The sequence below is a fragment of the Juglans regia genome, chromosome 4, assembly GCF_001411555.2.
Source record: "Juglans regia cultivar Chandler chromosome 4, Walnut 2.0, whole genome shotgun sequence".
NCBI lineage: Eukaryota > Viridiplantae > Streptophyta > Magnoliopsida > Fagales > Juglandaceae > Juglans > Juglans regia.
This window is the reverse complement of record NC_049904.1, coordinates 21,408,903-21,432,053: the sequence shown is the minus strand read 5'-3', so window position 1 is coordinate 21,432,053 and position 23,151 is coordinate 21,408,903. Positions and strand designations below refer to the sequence as shown.

At 35.8% G+C, this 23,151-nt stretch overlaps 1 pseudogene; it reads right to left on the bottom strand.

The window, feature by feature from the left end:
* Nucleotides 1-9,512: 9,512 nt before the first annotated feature.
* LOC108987520 lies at nucleotides 9,513-11,435 on the bottom strand (annotated as a pseudogene).
* Between the last annotated feature and the right edge of the window lie 11,716 nt (nucleotides 11,436-23,151).

The window sequence follows — 23,151 nt, the reverse complement described above, 5'->3', positions numbered from 1 at the left end:
TGAAATAGCAAGTATTCGATCTCTCTAAGACCTACGTAAGACAACCTGTTCTGGTGATTCCGAACTTGGTTCGTCAGTGATATTATCATTCTAAGATGGATAATCATTGACATGTTCCAATGTATCATCGTGATGATCAATTAGAGGAATTATTATCTTTACTGAGGACGTAGGTATAGGGACATCTACCCGTACTTCCTCAATGATCACATCTCTGGGCTCAATTCTCCCACTGATCTCACCAAGTTCAATGAATTTGACATTTCCTGTTTCCATTATTCTTAGACTGTGATTAGGACAGTAAAACCTATACCCTTTGGATCTCTCTGGGTACCCAATAAAGTACCCGCTTACTGTTCTAGGATCCAATTTCCTTTCATGTGGATTGTAAAGTCTCACTTCGGCTGGGCAACCTCAAACATGCACGTGTCTTAAACTCGGTGTCCTACCAGCCCATAGCTCAAAAGGAGTTTTTGGAACTGACTTACTAGGAACTCGGTTTGAGATATACATTGTCGTCTTAATAGCTTCACCCCACAGTGATTTAGGTAAGGTAGTATTACTTACCATACTTCTGACCAAATCCAATAAGGTCCGATTACGCCTTTCAGCAACACCGTTCTGCTATGGCATCCCGGGCATCGTATACTGTGCAACAATGCCATGCTGTTCAAGAAGTTTGGTGAATGGGCCAGGGTTACGGCCCGATTCATCATACTTTTCATAATATTCTCCACCTCGATCCGACCTGATGATTTTCACTTTCTATTTAACTGCCTTTCCACCTCCATGAGAAATACATCAACTACTTAAACAACTTGAGATTTCTCATGTAGTAGGTAGATATATCCAAACTGTGAAAAATCATCAATAAAGGTGATAAAATACTTTTCTCCACCAAAACACTTAGTGGAGAATGGTCCACATATGTCGGTGTGAATTATTTCAAGAAGCCTCTTACTTCTCGTGGCACCATTCTTAGTATGTTTGGTTTGCTTTCCTTTAATGCAATCCACACACACTTCAAAATTAGTAAAATCAAAATGCAGAAGTATCTCTTCTTTTACTAATCTCTGTAACCGTTCTTTGGAGATATGCCCTAATCTTTTATGCCACAAGTCATAAGAATTTTCATTCATCATGTTTCTTTTAGTTCCAATACATGTTTCATGGTACTGGGTATAAGTATTTTTAATAAATGTATTATCGAGGCAAAGTCGATAAAGACCATCGGAAAGAAACCCAGAAGCAATAGATAAATCATTTCTAAACAAATTGAAACTATTATTATGAAACGAAAAAGAATAACCATCAGTATCTAGTCTAGATAAGGAAATCAAATTACGCCTCACAGAAGGCACATATACTGTGTTATGAAGGTCTAAATATTGACCGGTACTTAAAACCAAACGAAAAGTTCCTATGGCTAAAACTTTAGCCTTATTATCATTTCCCATAAAGATAAATCGTTCACTGGGGCTTGGTGTTTGGCTTGTAAGGTATCCCCTTCTTTTCAAACCAAGCCTTACGTTTTGGACACTCAGCTTTCATGTGTCCATGCTTCCCACAAAAGTAGCATTTGCTACTGTCATGTTGAACCTGATTAACTTTCCCAGGCTACTTTCCTTTCAGTGGTCCAGTTCTTTCCATTTTGCCATAATGGTGCATTTTCTTTTCGGCTTCTTTGGTCACAAAATTAGCAGAGTAATGTCCTTGTTGTTTCAGTCTCGCTTATTGTTGGACTACCATACTTGCCAATTCATTCACATTCCATTTATCTTTAATAGAATTATAATGCATTTGGAATGGACCATACTAAGGTGGCAATGAGTTCAGGATAAACTGAACAATGAAGGACTCCTCTACTTTCATTCTTAGGGTTTGTAATCTAGCGGTAATATTGGTCATTTCAAGGACATGCTCCTGCATTCCTTTAGCATCATCATATTTCCTGGTGGTAAGTCTAGCCGTAAGTGTTCTTGCTAAAGATTTATTTGCGGACCTAAATCTCTCCTCAGCATTTTTTCAAAAAATTTGGGCTTCCTCAGCACTAGGGAGTGAATTTTTTATATTTTCGGCTATGGTCATTTTCATGAACATCAAACTTAGCCTATTTGATCTCTCCCATTGTTTAAATGACTCTCTCTGATCTTTTTTACTATTCTCAGTGATGGGTGGTGGTTTTGGACTCATAAGTGATGAGTCCAAGTCAAGGACTCCCAAGGTGAACCTAACTCGCTCAACCCATTCAGAAAAATTAGAGCCAGTCAAAACAGGAACAGATGAAGTTTGTGAGTGTAATGATGTAGGTACGCTTACTGCAAGAAAATTTTGTCACATAATGCTTTGAGTTAGACACTTATAAATAATAATCAGAATTTAAACAATAATGGATAAACTAATAGTGTCATCAAGACCCTTCTTTGGGAGTAGATCTTAATACACAAAATGTTCTCACCAGTATTAAATTCTGTGGATGAACTAGTTGTATCATCAGAATTCTCCTTTGGGAGTAAACTCTGATATTCAAAGTGTTCCCTCCAACCTAACTTTTGATGGATGAGCTAGAAGTGTCATAAAGACCCTCATTTAGGAATAGATCTTGACACACAAATTGTTCACTCCATCATATCCACCTTACTATGGGTTTAATGATTTGTCATAAAAAATTAAAAAAATCTTGTACCTTGGGGCAACCAATATTTTCTTAATTTTTGTCGTAAATCATTTGCCCTATATTGGATAAAATATGCATGACATAATAATAGCCAAAATAAACAATTCATACATGTATTTAATAATATGCATAAAATCTAAGTAATACATGTATATACCAAAAAATAACATGTTAATAAATTTAATACATGTCTTTAACAATAATAACATGCATAAAATTTAATTTTATACCAACAATAACATGTTAATTTAGTACATGTATTTGACAATAGTAACATGTATATATAACAGAAAATAAATTTCCGATTTTTTTTAAATATTAAAATAATAATATTATAATATGATATAGTCTGACCGGTCTGGGTCTGGACTGGACCGGTACAGTAACTCGGGCCGAAACCCGATTTAGTGTTGAGGCCAGTTAACACAATAGGCCAAAAATTGGGCCTACTGTACAGGGCCCATTAGCCCGATTTAGTTGTCTCTCCTCCTTTTTTTTCTCAGGCTGGGCCACAATAGTGGCTCATTGCTTTTCTCTTGGACTGGGCCAAGGCCCACGTCCCAGTCCCTTAGCCTTAAGAAGAAAACCCTACAGGTTTCTTTCCGTCTCTTCTTCCCTAAGTGCCGCACTGTTTCCTTCTCATCTGTAACAGCGTCGCAGCTCACACAGACCAACCTCATCCCGCAACGGTGGACGTCGCCGGCGAGGAAGAGACATCATGGCTTCGCCACGTCCTCCCACAGCCGAGGTCCACCTCTACTCACAGTTTCTCTCTTCTTTTTTTTTTTGTTTACTGTTTTTCTCCACAAAACCGTGGCGGCCAGTGGGCTTGAGAGCCCTCTGCCACCGTTACAGAGATGCCGATGAGGAGGTTCTCAGCCACCTCGCCGCGCAGTCCTTCCTTAATTCGGTTGGGATTTTATTTAGGCAGGGACGGCACCCATTCAGGATTTCACAGCACACTGTGCCATCCCGTCCACCTCCTTGTACAGTCGTGTGTCATGACACCGGCCACCACGCACAGTGGTTCCACCATATACAATGGTTCCACAACCTCAACCACACGGTTTCTCAACTTTCTCCCAGTGTTATCGAGGCTTTTGGCATTTTTTTTATTAACTTAACACACAGTAACGTAAACAATGCATACTATGTGAAATACGCCCAATCAAAAGCAGATGCAAAGCCGAAATACATTAATGGTTGTTAGTGCATCGTATTTCATATAACACAGAATCAATATTGAAAACATCATCATAAAATTTCTCTTCCAAATCATAAAATCAATATTTTAAATCTTTCGCAATATGATAGAATCACAATATACGAAAACACATATTTACTGTATATTTTGTCGAGATCATATAAAAATCTATCAACTTGTCTCTAATACCACATGTAAGATATTTTAACATAAACATTAATAATTGGATCTTTGATTTTCTATGATCCACAATAGTAAACAACAACAGTAAAAGACGTACCTTTCTCCATCTGTTTGATGAAGAAATGAATTTGGCTATGAGAGTAGGATCACCCTAGCAACTTGGCCTCACTAGTGTCTCCCGATGGCTAGAGGCACTCTAATCTTGCAGGTGAGAACCCTTTAACCCCTCAGTGCTATTTATAGATTTCTGGCAATCATGAAATCTAAGTCTTTGAGTTTGACTATAATTAGAGATCAATAGTCAATCTTATCTCTTAGGAGTTTTTATTCCATTATAACTCTTTGAACCATTCAAAACTCTATCATGAATGGGTGAGTGGGACATAGAGTTCAAAAAAAACTCTTACAAGAGAGACCAACTAATGAGAGAGAGAGAGGGTGATAAGCGAGAGAGCACGAAGAGTGAGAGAGTAACCATGAGGGAAACCAAAATGGAGAGTCAGTGGCCTCACCGATCAGCACGGGGTGATGAGGGTGTCAGAGCTAGTGATTTGTAGTGGCTTGCGGTGGCCTCACCGAAAGATGGTGGTTTGTAGTGGCCTCACCGAAAGATGGTGGTTTGTAGTGGCTTGCGGTGGAATAACACTGAGAGAGAGAGAGAGAGAGAGAGAGTTGTATGCATCACGCGGCGTGCATAGGGCTTCGGATGGTGGCGCTGGACATCACTGGGCGGTGGAGGCTTAATCTCCAGCGTCATCTATTGTTGTTGACTATGGCGTCGCTGCCCAACTGTGGCAAGGCATGGCTCTCAGTTTGACGATGATGCTCTATCTCCATGGCTTCAAAACAGAGCAACTGCAGTTTCCGCTTCCCACAGAAGTTGGTGATGGTGGAAACCGTTTGGGCTATTTCTGAGGGTGGGGAGGAAGGCCACGACTGCTTCAGGTGCTGCGGCAAGGTTACTTCTGGTATAAGCTTGCAGTGGTGTGGATCTGGGTAGAAGTTTACGTGGGGTGGAGGTTGTGGCACAGGCTTACCACGGCGTGGAGGGTTGGCCTGGAGGTGAGACTGGCTGAGCTGTCGTGCATGGGATTCCAATGGGGCTGTAGCTTGCTGAAGTTATAGCAGGGGCTGCTATAACCCGAGAACTTGAAGGAGGCGATTGAGCTTGAAGGTGTAAAAGGTCTATTTATATAGGTGATGAGGAATGAACGAAAACAGAAAAAAAGCGTGCAGGTGCATGGGGGTAGACTGCTGCGGGGTGGGGGAAAAAAATATCAAAAACCACTAACACAAAAAAAAAATAAATCCGTATTCTAATCCAAAAAAAGATATACTCAAACACTCAATTGGATTTTTCATATACTAAGCCCAAAATTATTTTAAAAAAAAGGTTTGGTTGGGTCCGAGTGTTACAGCCGAGAGGCTGGACCCGCACTCAACCATAAGAGAGGTCGAGTAGTCTGTAGACTATACTCACCTCTTTTAACCTCATAGGGAGGTAAGTAGTCGGGTTGTTTGTGACTAAACACACACCCGACTATTGACGCCACAGGAAAGGTAAGTGTCGTGTAAGCTGGTGCTGGACACGCACCTCATCATGAGGGAGGTCAGGCTGTCGAAGGGGTTGGACCCGCCTATTGACTCTCATGGGGAGGGTAAGTAGTCCAGGTACTTGTCCGTGTACATGTGAATGCCAAACAATTTATTCTGATGGAGACATATTGAGATGTCCGAGCATTGTCTGAGTAGGGTTGTGTAGCCGGAGTTTCGCGCTATAGGAATTAATTATGTTAGAAAGACTAAAATCACATAATTTTTTAGGAAGACAAGCCATGATGTTTTAACCGATGTAGCCAACTTTTGCCTGACAGAAATTGCCCACACTTGCTTTTTATTTCTTCTCTTTCTTTCTCTATCTCTGTCTCTCTTCTTGCTTCTTTTTTAAACAGCTTCTCCGGCGAACACTACACAACTCTGACTGCCAGAACGTGTGACCATCGCTGCATCCCTGTTGGCCATGTAACTTCATGGGCGGGTAATCTTCGATTCAATGATGAGCGTCTTCATGTCTCGGCCTCATTGCGATGGTCAGAGGACTACTGAGCGCTAAGAAGGTTATGTCTGATTGGTGAGTGAGAAGTTGTGAGTCTGAAGAAATGGTGATCGCAATGTACATGGGCGAGTTGCTTTGGGCAAGGCGTTGGAGGCCAAGATGTGTTTGTCCAAGATGTAAGCTTTTGTGACTTAGCTGCGTGCATGGCTGAGATGGAGTGGTCATCTTCGTGCATGGCTGAGATGGGTTGATGCCTACGGGTATATATGTGGTCGGGCAGCTTCTCCCAAGATGTTTATGGCCATGAGAGAAGGCACTGAATAACTTGGCCGAGTTACTGACGATGGACTAGATGTACATGGTGGCCGTACATGTGATGGCTAGCATGTAGCGGCGAAGATGAAAGGTGGCCGAGATGCGTGCATGCAACATGCAAGGTGGCATTGGCCGAGATGCATGGTCATCTTGGAAGGGGTGGTACAAGACCAACTAGGAGGAGACAAACGATGTCAACGGTCCACATGGTGGTTGTCAGTTCCCCTGCCATGCCATAACGGGGCCAAGCTGAGTATCCTCGACCACATGCACTCCCATGCACATGTTGCCCCAACAAGGCTGCAGCTGGGTGGGGGTGGTCCCACCCCAGATGAGGCAGATGGCATTGGTGGTCCACGAGGGGGCAGCCAGTAGTTTCATTCATTGCACGTTGCTTGCATGGTGAATGCTAGCTCCATAGGGGCTGGTCGGGGACCACACTGGTGGAGAATGACAATGCCAGCGGGCCAAGTAGTGGCTGCCAGCATCCTCCCCCGGTCACGCCATGATTGGTCCGAGTGGTTCTCCCATGTGCACAGCGAGATGCACACGAGGTGCACTATTCACTACACCCGATCCATGAGGCCATTACGGCGGAGCTAGAAACCACCGGCGGTGAATGTGGTGACCACCGATAGGTCAACAAGATTCGCAGCAAGATGCAGTGAGCCTTTGGGTGCATGACAACGTGCACCCGTATGACACTGTGCATCTCGTTGTTAGTGCCATACAAAGTGGTACATGCATGGTATTGTGCACCTAACTGCATAAAGCTATGCTTGACATGTGTAGGTGCACAATGCCAGTGACTCGAGAAATGCATGTGCATTTAAGTGCACAATACTCACCTATGTACTCCCCCTCTTTTTGCACAATGCACCCAAAGTGTACTGAACGTTTGCAGCTCAAGTGGCGAGTAACTTGGGTCCCCACTGGGCAAGAATGGGTTCACTTGCCCATTTTCTGCAGTAGTTTTTTTTTTATAAAAATAAAACTCAAAAGGTAAAGGGCACTTATCTGGGAGGATGTCATCTGCTTGTTCAGTGATTATTTAGCACATCGTAAAATCGTCATTCTACCGCTTCCAGTGTAGAAAGTAAATCAGATCTCATAGATGACGTCAACTGTTAATGCCTAAAAATAACTCAGGCCGAAATGGGAGAAATAATCATTCTCGGCCCGCTATGGCGATCTGCGGCTCGATCGGTGTGGTGTGGAGCTCCCAACGGTGGTCGGTGTGATTGTATGGTGACCGTGCTTACATCCATGGCAGTGAACAAGAAATAAATGCAGGAAAAGTGAAAGAGATAGAGAGACACATATTTATGTAGTTCGACATAATGCCTATGTCCACAAATTGATTGTTTGTGGGAGGGGAGAATCCACTATAATATGATTGTTTACAAGCTCTCATGGTCACTCATCCTCGTTGTACAATAGAGATCAGAGATCTATTTTCTGAAGGTAAGCATGTCGTTGGTGCTCTAGTTCCCTGGTTGAAGAAGCTGAAGGAAAGGTCAAAGTCACAGTCTGGAAGAAGTCTAGATGAATAAGGCCCTGAATTCATTTGGTTCCCTCCCTTTTTATCTTCTCCCACTTGTTCATTTATATAACATCATCTATCTTTTAGTCTTTTATGTCACATCTCCCCTTTTCTTTCCTCTTGACGCTCTCATTCCTCAACCTTGTGTCCCCTCCTTCCTTCTCTCTATCTTCCATCCAGAAGAGACCCTCAACCTTGGGCTTGGATTAGAAAATCACTTTGGACTTGATATATTTTATCCCCTCCAAGATGTACTTTTGTTTTCCTAAGAGGAACAATGTATTTGTTTATATAAATTATAACATAGTATATTTAGCAGTTTTCTTTTTCTTTATTAAGATCTTAATTTTGGATCGAAATATTAATTTCTCCATTGAAGAGATAAAATCATACTTTATTATTCATGATCTACTATTACCATCATGACATGGGTGAAAGAGTGAAACAACTTAAATGCTTGTAGTTTCCTTTTTGTATTGTTATACAAATCAATATCTATCATATTCAAAAAATTATTATTGGAATAGAAGTTTTGACCCCAAAGAGAGATTGTCTCTGGCTCTGTCACTATTATATACACAACTCTAAAATGGAGCAATTCCACATCCCTCAAAGCACCCCAGAGTCACAAAGAGAGTGCGAAATCTAGTAAGGAGACTTGCCCAAGCTGCCAAAACTAGGATTACCGAGATTCCTGACATCAACCCCTTACTTCTCTCCTGCAATGTTGGGAGCATGTCTACACACAATAATAGATATGTTACAATCCAATCAACAGTAAAAGGTGAAGAACTCCTATCATTGTTCTCCGAAAATTGTAACAAGGTAATGGATCAAACAAGTCTCTTGAGAGGAATCCCAAGATTTGTAAATAATGTTGTAAATGAACCAAGTTGTTCATGCTCAACTCATGACTTGTATCTAAACTCGTTATGACTTGTATGAACTCGTACTACTTGAAATTTATTATTTTGTAGATATTATATTAAACTTTATGCCAAGTATTCGAAAGTATTTAAAAATATAGGAGAGAATCATGTTCTTAGCATGACGATACGATGGGTGTCATTTGAGTCAGTATGAATGTTATAAATCATTATATTGATATTTATTTATAATAACTATATTATTTATATTAATTCAAAGTTGTTTTGCTGAAGTTTGTAGTTATAATTAAGATATTTTGGGTGTGGTCGCGCACCTATATATATACACATTTAATGTATTTTCTTATAGAACTCATATATATATATATAAATATATATATATATAATTTGTGCCAACGGAAAGATTTGCCAATTATTAACTTTTACATATAGTTTACATTTTGCCAATTTAATTCATATAAACTTGACATAATTAAGTATATTTACATGAATTCTTGAAAATGCATAAGATTTTTGAAATGAATTTTATATATCTAAGAAAATAATAATTAATCAAACAATTCATGAACAAGTTCTAAATAAGTGTGGTAGATAAATTGCATACCGATTGTAGATTAAACTGTAGCTTGGTAATAAACTATGCTTGACTAGCCCGATTGTTGATCTTGTAGATACTTTAATTTGATCTTGTTAAGTCTGGCTAAAACATTTTTTATATCGATCCTCTGTTCAGCCAAATCTGCACAACAATGCAAAGCCAATCTCGTAGTTGCTGATAAGCAAGTCTCCATAGCAGCAAAGTCATTTTCATTGCTCAGCAAATTGGAATCAATAACTTCAAGTATCGAAAGTGAAAATGATTCCTCTACTAAACGCTTTAAGCTCATTTCGCCGGTAAACATATCATCACTGGGCTTCTTTGTAGTGAAAGTTTCCATCAATAAGATTCCATAACTATACACATCACCTCTTGTAGAAACAATTCCTTCAGATCCATACTCTACACACGTTAAAACAAAACATCTCACATATGATAATCCAAATAAATTAAGTGCAAATGTCCATATATATGTTACCAAAGCAGAACATTTATGTATCTATGCAACACTAGAATGATAAAAATAGTACTTGACATTACCTGGTGCCATATACCCAATTGTAGCCATGGTCATTGTTTGCGTGAGAGAAATTCCATCACTTAGGAGTTTGGCGATGCCAAAATCAGCAACATGTCCAACCGTATCTTCATCTAATAAGACATTGTTTGGCTTCAAATCACAATGAACAATAGGTGTTGAATAACCAAGATGAAGATATTCAAGTGCCGCTGCCACATCAATCATTATATTAAGCCTCTGTAGCATATTCAAGCAATGGGTGTTAGAATACAACCACATCTCTAGGTTCCCCTTAGGCATGTATTCCAAAACAAGTGCTTTGAAGTCAAAGTTACTACAAACGCTAATGATTTTGACAAGATTTCGATGACGAATGTGTCATAATATCTCACATTCTATGTCAAAACTTTTAAATGCACCTTCTAGTTCCAAGTTTAGAACTTTTATTGCAACTTATGTACCATCTAAGAGTGTCCCTTTATAAACTGAGCCGAAACTCCCTTCCCCAAGTAAGTTGTTAGCACTGAACCCTTCTGCTGCTTGTAAAAGCTGTTGGTGCGAAATTCTTCTCCATGTTGATAAAGGCATTAAGTCTTTTTTGTTGGAAAGTTTTGGATTCTTCTTCCTATGAAGTTTTCTTGAGATTAGTACAACGGATACTACAAGTATCGTTAACCCCAATGTGGGCAATACATATTTTAGTATACGCACCCCCATTGCCTTTCTTGGTCCAAGAGAAGCTTCTTTACATGGAAGAACATTCAGTCTAATCACACCACAAAGCGCATCATTTGACATGAATGATTCAGCTGTGAAGTTAACAAATTGTCCTTGTGTTGGAATTTCTCCTCGTAGTTTATTGTAGGAGACATTTAGATATTTTAGGTACCGTAGCACTTCTAAGGACTTGGGTATCTCTCCAGATATGTTGTTACCAGCAAGATCTAACAACTCCAAGCTTACTAATCCACCAAAAGATATAGGAATGGAGCCCTCTAATTGATTGCCTGCCAAAGAGAGATTGACTAGAGATTTGAGCCCACCAATTGTTTCTGGGATATGACCTGATAGTTGATTTCTTGATAAATTCAATATTGTCAGGACCTTCATGTTTCCAATCTCTAATGAAAGAGAGCCACTTAGGGAATTGGATGACAAGTCGACCGCCAAGAGATCTGTCTGCCTCCATCGGCTCGAAGGAATCCTTGAAGTTAATTGGTTGAAGGCTAAGCTGAGAAATCTTAATGAAGTCATATTATTTATGCTTTCGGGAATCTGTCTAGAAAGATTGTTGTCAACTAAATTTAAAAGTCCCAATCTCCCTAAGTAACAAATGTCAGATGGGATTGAACCTTTTAGCCTATTATCAAAAAGGCCCAAACGTTCAAGCATGCTTAATCTTCCTATTGTAGTTGGAATAGGTCCAGCCAAATCATTGCCGCGCAGGGACATATATCAATCTACTTAAATTGCCAATGTCAATGGGAATCTTGCCCTTCATATTGCAGTCAGTGAGATCAAGTGTTTCAAGAAAGATCGAGAGGTTTCCAATGGAATTAGGAAGGACTCTATTTAGTGGATTCGTAGACAATCTCAAAAATTTGAGATATAAGTTATTCGAAAAATATGAAAAAATACTTAATTCTGAAGATTCAATGGTCAAATTATTGTATCCGAGGTTGAGCCGCTGAAGGAGCCTTAAATTACCAAGTGTTTTTGGAATTAAGCCCGAGAATGAATTACTTGCCAAGTCGACTTCATTGAGTTGTGAAGCATTGCAAATAGAGGTTGGAATCTTTCCACTAAGTTCATTCAACCCAAGAAAAATCCCTTCGAGATTTGGAAGGAAGAGACCCATATCAGATGGAAGAGTGCCTGAGAGGTAATTTTCTTGTATGGCAAACTCTTGTATTGTTGAGATATTGAATATCTCTAGTGGAATTGTGCCAACAAAATTGTTACCTCCCAAATCGAAATAGTCTAGGTTCAGCAAATTACCAATTTCACTTGGTATTGCACCTGCCACAATAAATTTATTAAATAAAGTGTTTATAACAAATCAAACATACAACTAATAATTAGTTGTAAGAGAACAATCAAGACTTCAAATGTATACAATGGACGTTGATAAGGCATGTAACATTTATAATTGGCTGAGCCACCCTTGAGTTGATTAATGCAATGGTACTGGATCGAAGCCACATGCACTTTAGTGGGTGTGATTTTTACATAATGACAATTTTTTTTACTTGTTGCACGGACTAAAAGAATATATATGGCAACCGAAATGAGAATCCTTCGTAATATTCTAACCATTAAATTAAGATTATTTACTTAAAATTATAAATTCCAATATCTCAAAAAACAAAAAAAAAGATCCCAACTTCCATAGCCATTTAGAAAAATCATAAAAATCCACACCCCAAATCGTTTTTACTTCGCTAAAAAACTATCAACTTTTTAATTTAATCTAGATTGCATATCTACTAATCATGAATGGTGATATATATATCAACATAGCGACCAAAACAAGACTAAGGTTACATTACATTAAAAGAATTTAGTTGTTGCTAAGGTATCATACTATAAGCTAGCAAGCATTGTTAGCTTCTCTATTTTCATAGGTACACTCGACAAAGGGATTTAACAATATTGGAGAATAAAATTATTGCTACTTATGGCTTATCCTTGTGCACGACTTTTTAATGACAAACTCTAGTGACATCTTTATTATCAACTAATACAAGACGTCACGTACCTTCAAAGTTGTTGTAGCCAAGATTTAAATATGCGAGCTTGTTAAGTTCCCTATTTTGGGTGATAGTTTTCCTTTGAAATTATTAGACCGCAATTTTAAATATTGCAACTGTTTGCAATTAAATAAAGAGGATGGGAGACTACCTGTGAAACGTGCATGCAATTACACTAGTTTAGAAACAAATATTGGAATTTACTTACCGATCAGAATTAACAGCATAACCTACTAATCAAGACTAAATATTATATATACCTTCGAAGTTGTTATTCCCAAGGTTTAACTTTGTAAGCATGGTTAAGTTCCCTACTTCCGGTGGTAGTGTACCAGATAGCGTATTATTGCTGAAATCAATATATTCCAGTGAAGACATGTTGAAGAAAAGGGAGGGCATTGGACCTGAAAACTTGTTTTCTGCAAGAAAAATTGCTTCCAAGGTAGACATCTTGAAGATAGAGGATGGTATGGAGCCCGAAAGCTTATTATCTTCAAGTACAATTAGTTGCAATGAAGATATACTGTTAAATAGAGATGATGGGATAGTACCTTCGAAATTGTTGGTTAGCAATCCTATCCATGACGGGATTTCTCCATTGAATTCATTGTATCCCAAATGCAAGAGTTCCAAGCAATAAAGATGAGACAATTCGTTTGGCATTGAGCCATGAAAACTATTGCTCTAGATGCGTAGGCTGACAAGAAATGAAAGGTTTCCTATATGCGGAGGAATGGTTCCTACAAGACCATAGTCAGAAAGGTTCAAGGCTGTAACCTGATGATGTCGGGAACCACAGGTGACACCAACCCAATTGCAAACTGAAGTACTAGAGGACCAATTTGTTGCCAAAATATGGTGAGGGTCATAGGAAATATGAGCTTTCAATGCAAGAAGAGCAGATTGATCTGTTGTAATGTTGAGAATTTTTGCATCAGTAGTTAAACTAAACATGAGAAGCATTGGTAGAAAATGGAAGATGAGGAAGCAGGTAGTTTGGTCGGCCATGAGTAGTCTATGTGGAATGAGGTATTGGGATTTGTGTTGTAGTCAAAGGAAGATCAAGATCACTGATATTTAAAGAAATTGCAGCTAGCATCCGGAAAAATTAAGGTGGGGATGCTCTCTGTCATATCCTTAACTAGATGAAGATAAGGTTGTTATCACATGTCGGTGTGGGTTGTGTGACAGCCAGGAGTAATATACAAGGCATTAACTTTGTCATGTCCATTTTGTCACATTTATCAGTACCACCTATTTAGACCCTCTAGTCAATGCCAGAGGACATGCCCAATTAAAAATCATGATTTATTTTTCGTTGGAATATCAATATTTTCTACCCCTAAGTTGGTGGATGGAAATTTTAAGTCGAGCAAGTTGAAAACATGTTTCCACACGCTAAGGTGACCCTCTAGTCAAAAGTCATGATGATGTTACGTGGTGGTGGATGGATCGTAGACTCGGACTTTTGCTCGCATCACCTCACAAATTAGTATCCTTGCAATCCAATATCGATGTTTAGCTGTGTCTTAAAGATAAATTATCACTTCAATCAATTTTAAATAAATTATTGACGAAATTCATTACTTTTTTAATTTTTTATTAAAGTTTAAAACACATTTCAACTTATTTCAAACATTCAAATACATATTTTGTCATATATACATTATTTAAATACATCTCAATAGAACTCATAAAATAATACTATTTACAGATCAACTCAAATTATCTAAAATCACCACTCACTTAAAAGATCAATATCAGTTGGCTTATTATCTTATATAAGTTTAGGTATATAATCAATATCTTCTAAGTATAAGTTGGACTCGACTTAGGTGCATCTCTCTTGAGTGATAACATTGAGTCTCAATATTCTAAATGGCAACTTTGAAGGTGTCCTAATTTTTTCAAAGAGAAAAGCTTCAAACCGGATGGGTGACTTTGTTTGTTTTACACCCGACCAATAAAATTAAAACACGTAATACAGAACATTAGACTAATTGTAAATGTGAGTGCAGTGAAACCTCTTCTCCCCCCACAAATCTCCCTCTTCTCAACTCCAAAAATCTCCCTCTTCATCATCTTCTTCCCCACAAATCTCCCTCTGCTCAACCCCGAAAATCACCCTCTTCTCAGGAGACACCATCGTCTCAACCCAGTGGTTTCAATTTGTTGAAAGCTTGGTCTCTCTCCATCGTTCTATGCATCATCTCAGCCCCGAAAATCTCTCTCTTCTCAACCCATCGTCTCAACCCATCGAAAACCTCACTGGAGCTCTGTCGAACTCATCCCATCTCCGTCGATAATATTGTCTGGTAAGATTGGTGTTTGTATTCTTTAGCATATATGTAAAGCTTGGTCTGATTTTTTTTTTGTTCATTGCCCTCTGTTGGTCCCTTAAGACTTAAGGAGCTTATTTTAATATTTAAATTACCCAACATATTATCTGATCTGCAGAGGAAGAGATTTGGTTTTTGGGTCTTAACAACATGGATCCATGGAACGTGGTGGAACGTTGAGTAAGACTTGAGATTTGTTTCTTTTATCTGTTTTTGGAAACTTGGGGAATATTGTTTCAAATCCAATAGATATATGGTAGAATTTGGGATGGACATAGATCCATGGAACGTGGACTTGGGAAGAGAGTAGCCAAGGCATATGCATCCCTTCAATTTATGTAAAAATAGAGCAAATACACCCACAGCTGCAAATATACTCGTTCGTCGACTACAGCCCCAGCCCCTGCCATTACAGAGCAACAAATACACACAGCCCAGCCCTAAAATCATCATAACCATGCAATATTTTCATTACTTACAGAAATTATATGGGACAACGAGCGACGACGAGCAACTCTGGGAAGGGGGAGAACGAACGACGAGGGAGGGAGATCAAGTTTTGTTTTTGGGAAAAGGCCACAGAGTGAATCGGGTTTTTTGGGGGGAAGATGACATAATAAATGGAATGCTCTACATGCATCCCTATTGTTCAACTTAGTGAACCTCCTACTTGTCAAGTTTTTATTTGTAGGTGTAAAACTAAAAATCTCACCCGACCGGCCCCTAGCAGCTCCCTTTTTCAAAAGGTTTCCGTTTTGGACAAAAGCGACAGGTCCAAATAAATCTACAGTGCCTAACATCTAACAATCCCCAGCCCAAGTCCAACACAAACATAAGTGGACAACTTCTAAGCTTCTAAAGTTATTGAACTTCTGACCTATAATAATAATATTAAAAAAATTAACTTTTAAGAATAAAGGAGGTTTTGTTTTATTATTATTATTTTTCTTTTTTCTTAATTTCAATTTAGATAGTGAAAATAATAATTTAGTTTTGTAGAGTTTTACCACATTTTAAGATAATTTTTCTTAACCAAAACAGATTTTAATATCATCTTTGAATCAATTTCGGCGATAATAAAAACTCTAAAAAATAATTAAATTATAATAAATATTTTAAATATAAATAAATTACATAAAAATATTTTACAAATTAAAATAATTTTATATAATTTATTAGATTATAAAGTTATTTTTATTATAAAATAAATCTAAATATATCACATAATAACTACATCAATTTATTTTAAACAGCAATTAAATTAACAATATAACAGATGATAAAATATAACAATATAACAATATAACAATATAATCACCAATGGCTCTGATACCAAAGGCGTATATCCCAGGTATGGAATAGATAAATAAATAATATTAATAGAAATGATAATAGGCGGTAAAACCGACCATATGCATGTTAATAGATAGGGCAGGCGGTATAACCGACCATATGCATGAGGAATTGAATAATATAATAAAGATATATGAAATAAACTTCTTCATTAAAAATATAATACTTACAGGGAGACTAATTCTCAAAGGAGTTGGAAGTTGGAGACATTAAGAAAGAAGGTTGGGATATGTGGTGAGAATGAGAGATTGGACGGATTGGAAAAAAGAGGTTTGAGCGAGAGAGGAAGGGATTTCAGATCAGGAATTTTGAATGCCCTTCTTTCCTCATGAACCCTTTTATATAGACACTTAAACAGTAAATCTAATAATACATGAACAGTACTAGCCGACACTAAAAACAAAAACAGTATCAGCCGACACTAAAAACAAACACAGTACAGGACACGTAAACTTGTATGAACATAAACATTTGTTGTCTTGCTGGACAATAATAATCTTTTGGAGAGATAATATTCCTGACAACTTCTGTCTGTCATGCTGATTAATGTAAAAGTGATAATCTTGTGAAGTCACATATTCCGAGGATCATAATTTACTAATTCGAGTTCAAAAGGGTCTTGAGAATCCATCAGTTGTACTGGATGATAAGGTGAGTAATCTTGAGAGGGAGAGGCAGCTTGGTTACTTGGGGAGGCCTGTTGAGAAGGAGAGGTCTGATGAGCTGGTGATAATGCAGGTTGCTATAGTGAAGATAATCTGGCTTGGTGTTGTGCTTCTTCTTCATCGTCACTGTCTGATACTTGTGACATTGCTCCAGCTAATTTTTTCAAATCCTTCTTGTTGGTAATGGATGCTAATTGTGCTTGAAATCTGCTTCGTTGGACTAGGACTTCTAGAGTTTTGGTAACTTTTGAAAACATTTTTAATACATGATCATAATTGTATTTTTCCCACCATTTGACAGAAACTTGGCAGGCTAAAAACATAACGGTTTTGAGAGAAGGATGAGGTTTGATAACACATTCCCATTTCATAATTCAATTTAATTTTGTTTTGAGAAAGAAGAGTAGAAGTGGAGAACAATGGTTTAATGCTAGTGGGTTGTCATTTTGTGAAATGAAATTTCGGAGACTTTCCTGAAGGGGAAGAGGAAGGAGAAGGGGTTCAGGTCCGTAATATTCCTGCCATAGTGAGAACCATTTCGGGAGTGTGGTGATTTCTTGTAATTTATCAAAATGAATGAACCATGAATGACGCAGATTTTTATTTTGTTTTAAAAACATTTTCGTCCATGCTTGCTGGGAATCATAGTAATCATAATAAGGAGGTTCATAAGGATGAGAGAACTTTCTTGTTAAATAAGGATTTTTTCTCCATTGTTCCAGAGTGAGAACCTGTTTAATGGTGACTTTATAAAACTCAATAATTGGTGGTGCAGGTGGAGAAAGTTGGTTTTGTAGAGAACAAGGAATTTCAGAGAGAATGATTGAGTTGGTATCTACTAATATGAATTCATAAAAATGCTGAGTTTTCTTAATATTTTGTGGAATATAATGTTAATCTGGTAAAAGGAAAGCATCAAGTAATTTATGGGGATCAGACAAGTGTTGGATTTCAGATTTAATAGGAAAGACTGGATGCCAATGAGATTTGATGATAATAGGAGATGAAGAAGGTTGAGATAATAATGGGGGATTAATAATTTGGGAAGGAGAAGAGGAAGAGGGGGAAACAGCTTTGGAATAGGTCGGTAATTTTGGAGCTAATGGTGAGAATGAATTATAAGAGGGCCTAATGTTTTGTGGTAATGACCCCAATACCGTATATGGTCTTGGAGTTGCTGATGGAGAAGATGAAGGATAAGGAGGAGATGATGGTCGCGCATATGAGGATTTGGACTTTACTGTGGACTTTGAAGATGACATGATTTTTCCTGTAAGAATTCTCGGGATAGAAAATCAGGAAGAGAATTAGATTCTCCCTTAATATGTTCAATATCAAAATAAAAAATACTTAATATAGCTTGCCATCTGGCAAATATTTGCTTAGCAGCCGGGTTTTTAACATCTTTAATCAAAACTTCCTTGGCTGATTTACAATCTATTCTAAGTAAAAACTTTTGATTCAACAAATCATCTTGAAATTTAGATATACATAATACAATAGCTAAAATTTCTTTCTTAATAGTACTATAATTCTTCTGGGTAGGATTTCAACATCTTGAATGGAATCGAACAATTTGTTCCAAATCAGTTGATAATTTTTGTTTTATAATTCCTCCATATCCAAGATCAGAGGCATCTGTTTCAACTATTTTAAAGGTATGTGGAGATGGAATTTCTAAGCATGGTAATTTCTTAACATGAGCTTTAATTTGTTTTATAATATTAGTATGTTTATCTGTCCAAGGAGGTGGGTTCTTTTTTAATCTTTTAAATAATGGTTTACATAATGGCCTGAGAGATTAATAGAAGTCTGCGACATAATTGAGACTTCCTAAAAATCTCTGTAATTAGTTCTTATCCTTTATTTCATCTGGAAATTTATCGGCAAATTCTATAGCTCTGCTAATTGGTGTTATAGTTCCTTGATAGATCTCATGTCCAAGGAATCTAATTTTATCTTGAAATAGTTTTATTTTAGGTGATGAAACTACTAATCCATTTTGTTTGATAATCTGAACAAAAATATTTAAATGTTTCTAATGTTGTTTAATAGATGAAGAAAATATTAATACATCATCTATATAGACTATTGAAAAATGGGTAAAAGGGGTAAATATCTCATTCATAATATTTTAGAATTCACTAGGATCATTTTTTAATCCAAATGGCATAACGTTCCATTCAAAATGTCCGAAATGAACTGTAAATGCTGTTTTATATCAATCTTTTTCAATAATTTGAATTTGCCAAAATCCACTTTTCATATCAAATTTTCAAAATACTGTAGCATTATAAAGTTGAGATAATAGATTTTTTTTATTGGGAATTTGATACTAATCCATTGTAATACTTTATTTAGAGGTTTATAATTGATAACTAGATGAGGAACTCCTCTTTCTAGTTCTGCCTATTTTCTAACATAAAAAGCAGCACAACTCCATGGTGATTTACTTTTTCTTATTAATCCTTTTGTTCTTAGATCCTCAATTTTTTTTTTACAGTATTATAATAATTCATTATTCATTTAAATAGTTCTAGCTTTGGTTGGAATATTTTTCTCAGAAAAACCTTTTTCATAGGGTAATTCAACTATATGTTGTTTTCTGTTCCAGAAAGCATTAGGTAGGTAAGAGCATACTTCATTTTCAATTATAATTTTAAAATTTTCAATTTTTTGGGTTAATAATGGGTCTTTTAGTTGTTCTTGGATTCTTTTATATTTTAATTCTTGTTTTAAAAAACTTATCTGATTTTCTTTTGTTCTAATTCTATTTTTTGTTAAAAAATTAATTTATTTGGTTAATGAGATTTCTTTTAAAAAGTTAATTTCTTTTGATACTAGAGGAAATAAGAATTTAAATTAGATTTTCTGTCCAAGTATTTTAGTAAAAATTCCTTCTTCTGTTACAGAGAAAGGATACAATAGAGCGAGAAAAGGATTTCCTAATATTACTTTAGTATTAATATTTTTTTCTAAAATAAATATTGTTTTGAAACAAATTCCATTATTACAAATGTGTGCATTGGATAATTTATAATTTATTTTTAATTTTGTTCCATTAGCTTGGAATAATGTTTCTTTTGTTTTTTCAAAATATTTAGAGGGTATTATTCCTTCTTGTATACAATTTAGATCTGCTCCTGTATCCAAGAGAGCAATTGTTGTAAAAGAAAATTCTTGGTTAATTGAAATTGTTACCTCAACATACCATTTTTAAAAATTTATCTTTTCAAGGATGTTAATGAAATTATCTGTTTCATCCTTTATAGCTAAGGTTGAACATTCTCCTTGTTCTTTATCATGTTCTTTATTATGAAAATTATTTCCATTCTTTTCTATTTTTAATAGTATAATTTCTTGTAATAATTGTTCATTTGAAACTTCTAGCTTAAGATTTGATGTTTTTAAATTCTTAATCTCCTTTTTTATCTCATTAATTTCTTGTTGTATATCTTGCATCGTAATTTTCCGTTTGTCGGTTTTAAATCTTCCTATTATTTCTGAAAAATTATAAGGTGTTGAGGATGTAGTTACTGAAGAATTTTGACTACTAAAAGTATCTTTTAACTTTTCTAAGTAATCTTTTCTTTCTTAAGGGTTATTAATTTTGTCTATTAATTCTAATATAATGTCTTCTTGTCTTGAAAGTACATTAATAGTTTTGTTACAGATACAATTATCTTTATTTAGACAATTACAAATCTGTACTTCATCCTCCTCGGATTCATTATCAGAAGATTGTTTTGAAAAACTCGATTTTTTTAATTGATAGATTTCCTCTTCTGAAGAAGAACTATCTTCCTCTTCGTTTGAATGTATTATAAAAATGTTTAATAATCTGTCTTTTAATGTTTCGGATATATCTAATTCATTAATCTGTTGTTTGACTTTACAATTTGATTTATAATGTCCAACTTTTCCGCATTTAAAACAAACAATTTGTTTTTTCTTTTTATTAATCTTTTTAGGACTTTTTAGTGGCTTTTTGTATGTTTGTTTCTCTTTTATCTTTTTATAGGAGTTTTTGTATTTTCATCTTTTATTAGAGTAATTTTTGTAAATTTTTTTCCCTTTTTTATGTCTTCTTGAAGAGGCTAATAATGGAATATAGCCAAATTGTTCACAAAAGGTACCTAATTCTTTTCTAGCAAATTTCTTTTCTTTCTCCATTTGCTTTTTTAATCTTAAATCATTGCACATGGTTAATACAGTCCTATTAATTTTACTTATTATATCACCATATGTAAGATTAGGAAAATCAATAGTACCATCTGGTCTTAATAATGATTCTCGTACCTTTTGGGCGAAGTAATATGGAAGTCCGGCTATGAACTTTTCCTTCCAGTATGGCTGCTGGCAATCATTTCTGATCATAACTTTAGTCAGAAATACATCCTTATACCAACGGAAATCAGATAATTGGGGGCATTTTAAATTAATCAATAAATCACTAGTTCTTTCTTTGAATTGAACAAGATTACCAACAAAGTGTTTAGTTAATGCATCTATTAATGTGTTTACAGCATCTTCTATAGGTAAATCATTTTCGGTTTTAATTATTTGCATGTTTTCATCTTATTTATAAGCATTTAATATATGTGATCTTTGTTCGTATGAAAGATAGTGATCCCACCAGCCTTTTAATTGGCCAGTAAACCCTGTGACAATAATGTGTGCTACTTGATGATCAGTCTTTCTATTACTTTTATAGACGTTGGCAACCATAATCATTTCTTAGAAATGATTTAATATTTCATACTCAAATAATCCATCTATATTCCATTCATATAATACATCTGGTGCAAACGCAGATCTTACTATATGTTCTCTTTCCTCGAATTGCATATTCGGCGGGGTAGGCCTAGGATACCAATTTCGAGTAATGGAAACGTGATGTTTAGAATCTCTAACTGAAAAGTTATTAACATGATCTCCTCTAATCTTATTTATTTGTAAATCTAGATTTTTAAATTGGTTTTCAATATTACTGATTTCAGAGTCAGATAATACAGGTGAGTCTGTTTTGCTTAATACATTAATATAGGGTTGTTTTGAGGTAGACGCAGAATTACTAATAGTTAATTTTTCTAGTTTACTAGAGATTTGTTCTAATAAATCATTTTTGCTTTTAGAAAAAGTAGTTTTTAATGAGATGGAATCTCGTGAGGAACAAACAAAGGGGTTCCTTTTTCTTATTTAATAGTGGGTTTTATAGGAGATATTTGGGCTTCAATTCTTTTTAATTGTTTACTCATAGTTTTTAAATATAAATTGGTATAATTGTTTTGTTGAATTATATTATCAAGATTTTTATCAGTATTTGTAATATTATGTTTTTTTATTGGTGAAGCTAAAATTTGAGTGTTTTTTTGATTGAACTTGATAGTTTCAAAAGGGGGGTATTCCTCATAAATAGTCTGGTTATTTTCTCCTTTAATCCATTGGTTAGTTGTTCTGTTTATAGTAGATAATCGATTGAATTTATATATCTCAAACCATGTAAAGAAAGGTATATTAGTCTGTATTTTTTCTAAATCCTCATAATATTTTTCTTGAATATAATCTCTTTCTAATTTTGTAAAGATTGAGAAAAATATTATTCTTTTGTGACTGTTTTCCTCTTTCATATAATCGTATTTAAGATATACCTTGTTGATTTTAAAGTCTTTTTTATTCAGGATATATATTTGGGCATCATCTCCAACTACTTGTGAGTATGTTGGGGAAGAAGGTTCAGGTTCTTTTTCAGGATTATGTGAGCTGGATGCTTTATCAGGATGATTGACAGTATATACTGGCATATCAATAATATTTCCAGGAATAATTTTCCGAATCTGTGTGTCAGGATTCTGGGATCTATTGTCAAAATTTTGAGATTTATTCTGAGAGATTGATGTAAATGCAGATCTAAGTGTCTGATAACTAGAGAGTGCTGGAGAAGAATAATGTGAAAATGATCTTCTAAAAGGTTGAAAAGCTATTTGAACTGTTCCATCTATTTTTTGATCTATTTATTCAAGATCATCTTTAGAATTATTTTCTATATTAGGTAATAGAA